Source organism: Pezoporus wallicus, unplaced genomic scaffold (assembly GCF_028554395.1).
Source record: "Pezoporus wallicus isolate ANWC-B61680 ecotype Strahan unplaced genomic scaffold, APGP_CSIRO_Pwel_v1 contig_7896, whole genome shotgun sequence".
In the NCBI taxonomy this organism is placed as follows: Eukaryota; Metazoa; Chordata; class Aves; order Psittaciformes; family Psittacidae; genus Pezoporus; species Pezoporus wallicus.
Window position 1 is genome coordinate 97,016 of NW_026639609.1, and position 6,000 is coordinate 103,015.

A 6,000-nucleotide genomic window follows, 5' to 3' on the forward strand; every position below is an offset into this window, starting at 1 on the left:
GGCGTGGAGCGGTGGGGACACATGCCATGCCAGACCTTGATGGGAAGGATCAGAGAGCTATACAGCCTGTTATCAGAGAGCCATACAGCAGAAAAAAGGGGCAGGCCCAGGCAGCCTCTAGTTGGCATATGTTGGAGATATAATCTAGCCCAGATCCCCTGCTCCAGCAGGGACACCCAAACCATATATAAAACATAAAGGGGGAAGATGTGGAGACAGTGTTCTCACGGGAGAACGCATAATTGGTACATGAACTCTGAATAGTCCTGAAAGATACAGCAAGGCCATGAGAGGCCCGAAGAAGCTTAAGCAAGCAAGATAAGAGACTGGAATTCCCCAAGTTAATGAGAACTCTGGACTGTTGGCAAGCTTTCAAGGTTGAGTTCTCACACCTGTGTTTAACCAATTATATGTTAGTCACTAAGGGTCTTCAAAACATGTATCCAATCATAATATGCCAAATCACTGTAAGTGCTTCAGCCGGGGCCTTGGCTCAACTAAGCAGACTGGGTTGCTGAGTTGCTAAGCAGACAATTCTACATCAAAGGCAATTTCTGACTTGTTTTAATGTTGACTCTGTAAGACATGCAACACTGCAGAACCTTTTGTTGTTGGAACAGGGACATGGATGTGAAGAATTTGATGGAATGTGCTGTATGAGTCTCTCTGATTATGCTAATTCGATGCACGCACAGCTGAGAACCCTGGCTCAGCTTACCCGGCAATAGTAAATGAGCAATATCCTAAGAATAACTAGATGGTTGTCTTCACCGGGCATTACAGGTTGAGTCAAACACTGCTGTTTAAAGTATTGCACTTTTGTATCATTGTTAGGTTAATCATCGTAGCTATTAGACTTGCTTATAGTTGTGTGATACAACAGGTGAACGGAATAACCCACAATCCCTTGCTCGCACAAAGAAAAAGGGGGGAATTGTTGCAGAATGACTCTAAGAGCAGGACCATAGAGCCCTGGAGGACTGTGCGGGCAAGGCCAGGGGGTGGCCCCCACAGGTAACCGGAGACAGGACATGGGAGGAGAACGTGGAGGAAGCTGTGTGGGGCTAACCAATACTGTTGTACCAAGGAGGAGTGGCTGAATACCACTCCTCTATATATGTGAACTGCATCACAAATAAAGTAGAAGTTGCTTATCACCCATATTGGGTTGGCCTGTCTGCTTCTCCTCGCCGCTTACATACCTGTCCTTCCCTGTGTTCTCCTGACTCAGAGCAGGTTGTGCATTAGGGAATTCCTTGCAGCTGCAGGCCAATAACTTCCCGTGTTCTAGTTCCTTAATTTTTGTGGGGGCTGTCCTCTAAGCTGTAAGTGCTATGTCAGTGGGAAGAACCGTAGCTAGAGAATATTTATGCTGCACGAGTGCTGGAGGCTCCACGCAGTTCGAGGCTGTTCTGGACAAATTCCTGAGAATACCCAGCAGCAGAGCGGAATCAAAGCCTGGCTGTGCTGATAGAAAAATGACTCTGCTCTTTTCATCTGCTTCCGTAAGCTAAATATTTAATTCCTGTAGAGCCTTCTTACAGTTGCCAGAGGTGTAGCTACTTACGTCAACTGTATTTGTAATGCTAGGGGCTGAAGGGCTGTAAGAGGTGCCTTTGCTTAAACCAGTTGCAGGAAGTGAGAGCCTATAGAAACCAGGGATGCCTCCTGAAATGTGCGACAAGGCTTCCTGGGACTGAGCACCAGTGCCAGGATCCTCTGGGAGAGCAGCAGAGAGAGAAGACCCAGAGGAAGCAGCAGACAGTTGCAGAAACTGGTAGCGTGGCCCAGACTTAAATCCCTGAGCAAGAGCTCCATCTCTTCTGAGGGTAGCAAAATGCTCCTTGCGGGTGCCAGTAAAGGCGAGGGACTTGGAAGGTGTTTCTGCAGCTGCTTCCAAGCTCTCCTATAAATTCTGTTGACAAGTGTTGCTTGCTCCTCGCTCTTTGCTGATGCTCTAAAGAAAGGCTTACAGGGCTGTAGCGCAAACAAGAATGTGATGTTTGAAGATAAAAAGGTTTGCTGTCACTTCTGTTTCAGGAGGGAGATATCTTGCCAAATTCTTCGCTTGAAATCAATGTGATCTTTAAGCCCAAAGAAGCCAGAGTCTACCAAGAGACAGTCTACTGTGACATCTCAGGTACAGCTCCTTCCTCCTGCTCCTGTTCCCGCAGAGGAGGTACAAACACTCTTCCAGCCCGCTCGGATCTCATGTAGTTCTGGAGGGCTCAAGAGGGCAGTGCTGGCACATGCCGCTGTCCCTGCGGTTCCTGGTGGCCTCCTGTCCGAGACCAGGGCTCTGGCTTCCTGATCCTGGAAGAGACAAAGCAGTGAAGGAATAAGCTTTCCTGCCCTGGCTTTGCCAGCACTTGCAACACAGCTTTAGTGAAGGAGCACCAGGCCCCTGTAGACCATTTGCCTCCAAGATGAGTCTTTGTTGAGTGGCTCTCTCCTCGCTTGTGTGCAGAGTAGAATGGGATGGCAGTGAGACCTCATCCAAAATTTGAGCCAGGATTCAGGCACCTTAGGCTGCTTCAGTGGCTGAGAGCAGCTTTCAGACTGAAGATCTTGTGCTCTGTCATCTCTAGCAAATTTAAGGGAAATGACCCACCTTGGAGTTTAGCTGCAAGCCTTGAGGTCTCCGTTGCCTTTGCACCAAGGGATGTACACGTCAGCAGTACGTTTATGGCTTATGTGATCTGCTCAATGAGAAGGCTGGTTTTCCATGACTGGAGAGAGACTCATTGCAGGTCCGCCTCCGTGCCATCGTGGCTGAGCCGTCCCTCAGCCTCTCCAGGGACAGGCTGGAGTTCTCCGCTGTCCAGTGTGGGCAGTGCCAGGAAGAAACCGTCCAGCTCCACAACACGTTCCAGGTCCCCTGTCAATGGTCCATCAGCGTGAATGAGCCTGTTAAGGAGGTAAAGCACGGACAAGGTGTAACACGCAGCTTCTCGGGTGGGTTGTCTTTGCCTCTCTTGCCTTTCCTGCCCCTCTGGCTGCCTGAGCACTTGGGCTGCAGCTGGCTTGAGGAAGCTTTTGAGGGTACAGAGCAAGGCTGGTTCACCTGGGCCTGTTCACTAGCTGATGCTTCACTTGCCTGCCATCTTCACCCATTCCTCCTCCTCTGAGGACACTGCCTCCCCATCTGCCTGCCCTGCCAACATGTTTGCCCTCCAGTTCTAGGCAGTGGTGGCCACGTCTGGGTGGGATGAGGGTGCTCCCTGCACCGTGCCAGCATCTCGGAGCACTGCAGGAGCCGAGGCTCTGTCCTCCCAGACCAAGGAGACCTCACGCGACTGGTTTCTGTGCGCAGGTGGACAAACATCTGCCAGCGAGCGAGCATCAGAAGCTGCTCGAGGAGATGAAGTCCGTGCCCTGTGGCTTCGAGGTGCTGCCGTCAGCTGGAACGCTCGCCCCAGGACAGCAGTGCCATGTCCAAGTCCGTTTTTCACCCACGGAAGAGGTGAGATTGGAGGGTGTCACCCCCAGGAGTTCTGGCAGGGCAGTGTGGTAAGGGGAGGCCAGCAGAGGGAGCGGGGGTTGAGCTCTGCCTCCGCGTGGAGCTTTCTGCCAGCCCTGTGCCCACCGTGCCTCAGTTTCCCCTGCACGTTCCCACGCAGTTCGGGAGTCAGCTTAAATGATGGAGCATTGCCAAAGGCAGTTTGCATGTGGCCACCGTGACTTGGAAACTGGCAGCGTGTGACAGGATGGACGCAAGTGCTTCCATGCCAGGGGACAGTCCCAGGGATCTTTCAATTGCTCGTGGAGATTTCACCGTCTCGTGTCTGCCTTTGACCAGAGCCGAGCACTGAGCAGAGAAGACGATCCTTATTTGTGTCCAGTGAGAGCTCAGCTGCCTCTTTCACACAGCTGATGTTTGCCTGGTGCTGCAGTGCCAGGACTGTGTCTGAGAAAGCAGACCTTTCTCATGAGCGTTGCGCTCCCCTGTGACTAGGTGAAAACCTCTGACGGCGCATTTTAGATCCACCTGGTAGCCAACTCTCCAGTTACACTCCACAGCAGGACTCACCGCAGTTACTCCGAGCCATGCAGATGCTGTAGCCCCTGCTCTAATACCTGTTCTGGGTTCAGCTTAGAGGTGCTGACAAGACCCCTGATGACCCTGGGGCGATTGTTGACTTGGAGGCGCTGTGACCTGGGGCTTCACGGAGGACCTTTCTGTGCTGCTTCTTTGCAGAAGCGCTACCGGGGCGAGCTGCAGATCCAGATCTGCCAGAGCAGCCAACACCTCCGGGTGCGGGTCTTGGGACGTGGTCTGGAGCCACGGCTGGAGTTCAGCCCCGCAGAGCTCGAGCTGGGACCGCTGCTGCCACAGAGCCATGGGGAAGAGGGGACAGTGGCGGTGAAGCCCCCCTGTGAGGTTTACTCGCTGGAGTTTGACCAGCAGCGCCTTGCTGAGGAGCAGGTGAGAGGGAAGGTCTGTGCACACTCCTGTAGATTCCCAGCGCTCCAGCATTCCCAGGCTTGTGCCAGGGAGACGAGGGCAGTGCACAGGGCATAGCCTGGTGGCATTGCAGGGTTAGCCAGCTCTGCTGGCAGGCTGCCGAGGGACTTGGATAATCGCTGCCATTGCGGGGAAAGAATGTGGGAGGGAATGGCTTGGCTGGGGAGTCTGTTCACGTGGTGAGGGTCAAGAAACTCATCCTGTCTATGGTTTCTCTTTCCTCTGCGCACAGCTCCTACGGACACCGAAAGATGACAACAGCCACAACAGCTTGTTGCTGCCCCCGTGTGCCCCGGCTGAGAAGCTGACTGGTGAGGCCCAAGGAAGAGGCTTAAAAGTGAAGGTGAGATGAAATCTAAACGCTAAAACTCCAGGTGGCAAGCAGCATGTTTTTCTCATTTCCTCATCTCTTCCCCAGCCTACCATGGTTTGGGTTTCTGCCAGGAGAGTGGCAGAAAACCTTTTCTCCTTCTTTCCTTTTGCTTGATACCAGTCCCTACCGCCTCAGGTTGACGTTGTGGATCCACCAGGAAAGGTGGTGAAGCTAGGAAACGTCTGCATTGGGCAGACGGTGAAGAAGATCGTCACCATAGCCAGCAAGAGTGCAGCCCCTCTGGCCTTTCAGCTCAGAGTCACATCCACCGTGCCAGAGTTGCAGGAGGCTGGGGTAAGGCCCGTTCCTTCTCCGCAGAGCACTTCGGTGTGCCTGCAGGGGGCGGTGAGGAGCTGTGGGTGGGAGCTAGTAGCTAATGAGAGCTGGGGGCTGCCCTGGCTGCCTGTGCCTGCCCTGGCCTCCCTGCTGGCGCTGCTCTGCCAGCAGCTGCTTGCAGTGTGAATGCTTCAGCTGAGCTGTGTGCCAGGAGTCCCGGAGAGCCACAAGGGAGAAGGCGGCACAATTCCTCTAAGCTGTTTTAGACACATACATCAGGATGCAGCCATGTATTTTAGGTGTGGGAAGGTGAGGGAGGTGAATCTTGCAAGAGGGAGATTTACAGCTCTGTTGGAACTTCCATGAAAGCTTTAGAAGACAGAGTTGAGCTCAGCGTGACCGGGTGGACACATGGCAGAAAACACCTTTGGTATTAGCTAGGAATGCTTGGGATGGAATGAGTGGGACTGGGGCAGTGTTGGTGGGGACAGAATGAAATAGTCTCCCCTCATTTCTTGGGATAGGTTCTGTGCTTGAAGCCCAGCAAGGAGCTAAAGCTGAAGCCCAGAGGAGACAGCTGCAAAATGCAGGTGACCTTCTCCCCGAAGCGCCGCATCCAGCCGTCCAGCGGGGAAGTGCTGCTGGAGTGCCGCGGGCTGGCTCTTTGTGGTGCGGGGCTCCTGCCAGGGCAGCCTCGTGAGCTTGGACCAGGAGCAGCTCAGCTTTGGAGCCGTGGTGCAGCAGAGCTACACGTGCCGGCGCGTGGCCATGCAGAACGTGGGCGACACAGGAGTCAGGTAAAGCAGAAGCCCGCCCCCTCTGAGGGCTGAGAGCTTGGATGAGGGTTGTGTGGGGCCGTAGTGTGCCCAGATAGTTCCTCTCTGCT